Genomic DNA, 1,972 nt, shown 5'->3' on the forward strand with positions numbered 1-1,972 from the left:
AGATAGTAGGGGACATGTTAAAACAGAGAGTACGCCCTTTTCATCTTTCCATCACTTTGCATATTAAAAGGAGCAGACGCAATTTTCCAATGATCTGCCTGTTCTAATTTAGTACTGTAACGTATACCTTTTAAACACAGTCCTCGGCTGTGCGTAGAGCAGGAGACTAGATCATATTATTAACCCTGTGAAGGAAGTATCTGGGTAATTGGCACACTGTACAGCATGCACCGATTAAAGCAGTTCTTTCCGCGGGGTGTTTGCACTTTTACCGTGTTTTTCTCGTGCTTTTACTGTGCTGCATTTACCAGTGTAACCCGGCTTGCTGATTGCCGTGTTTAATGAGATGCTTTACCCTGCTTTCAGTGTGCTTTTAACAGGGGCGAACAGGGGCCCAAACCCAGCGGGACTCGGACACGAACTTTGTAACCGATTCCCTGCCATGTGAACCTTGAACTTTTACTGTTTTTAATTACCTTGAGTTACAAGCAAGCATGTGAGCACAGCAGGCCATTCAATTATGTTCCAGTACATGGTGCAAGTTGATTATATATATAAACGATGCACTGTGCAGCACTGGGTGTGATACAGTGTGTGCTGATGAGGAATGCATCGTTCAGGTTCATCCCAGGCTTGCTCACTTGGAGTGATATTGGGGGTTCTGGTGGCGTTGGAAGATGCCTGGGATCAGAGTAGGGTCAATTCCTGTTTTTCAACTTAAATTCCTTTTTCAAAAGCAATTCCTAATTCCCATTCCAAAACATCGTTGCTCAAACCTGCAGTATCAACATTCTGTTAACATGAGCTTCTCACAGTGGTGACAGAAAATGACTTGAACTGAAGACACCCTTTGTTTGTCAATTAAACTGGCTTCAAATAAAAGCAGATGAACAATCACAACAATTAGTATGTCTCTAAAATATTAATTCAACTGTGATTCCTTTGAAGGAACTGGAACTGAAAAACAACACCCCCGAGCCTGCCTGGGATCTGTGAAGCTCCTCCAGTCACTGACACAACACCCCCGAGCCTGCCTGGGATCTGTGAAGCTCCTCCAGTCACTGCACAACACCCCCGAGCCTGCCTGGGATCTGTGAAGCTCCTCCAGTCACTGACACAACACCCCCGAGCCTGCCTGGGATCTGTGAAGCTCCTCCAGTCACTGCACAACACCCCCGAGCCTGCCTGGGATCTGTGAAGCTCCTCCAGTCACTGACACAACACCCCCGAGCCTGCCTGGGATCTGTGAAGCTCCTCCAGTCACTGACACAACACCCCCGAGCCTGCCTGGGATCTGTGAAGCTCCTCCAGTCACTGACACAACACCCCCGAGCCTGCCTGGGATCTGTGAAGCTCCTCCAGTCACTGACACAACACCCCCGAGCCTGCCTGGGATCTGTGAAGCTCCTCCAGTCACTGACACAACACCCCCGAGCCTGCCTGGGATCTGTGAAGCTCCTCCAGTCACTGACACAACACCCCCGAGCCTGCCTGGGATCTGTGAAGCTCCTCCAGTCACTGACACAACACCCCCGAGCCTGCCTGGGATCTGTGAAGCTCCTCCAGTCACTGCACAACACCCCCGAGCCTGCCTGGGATCTGTGAAGCTCCTCCAGTCACTGACACAACACCCCCGAGCCTGCCTGGGATCTGTGAAGCTCCTCCAGTCACTGACACAACACCCCCGAGCCTGCCTGGGATCTGTGAAGCTCCTCCAGTCACTGACACAACACCCCCGAGCCTGCCTGGGATCTGTGAAGCTCCTGCCCAGTCACTGACACAACACCCCCGAGCCTGCTTGGGATCTGTGAAGCTCTCTTGAAAGGAGGATTCAGGTGCAAGTGCAGATAGACTTGATAAGCAAGTAAATCACAGCATGTGTAACCAAGGGTCTACAGCATGCTCCGCACCAGGGGGACTCCCACTCAAATGAGCAGACATGCCTGGGATCTGTGAAGCCTTTATATATTCC

Source organism: Polyodon spathula, chromosome 30 (genome assembly GCF_017654505.1).
Source record: "Polyodon spathula isolate WHYD16114869_AA chromosome 30, ASM1765450v1, whole genome shotgun sequence".
Taxonomy (NCBI): Eukaryota; Metazoa; Chordata; class Actinopteri; order Acipenseriformes; family Polyodontidae; genus Polyodon; species Polyodon spathula.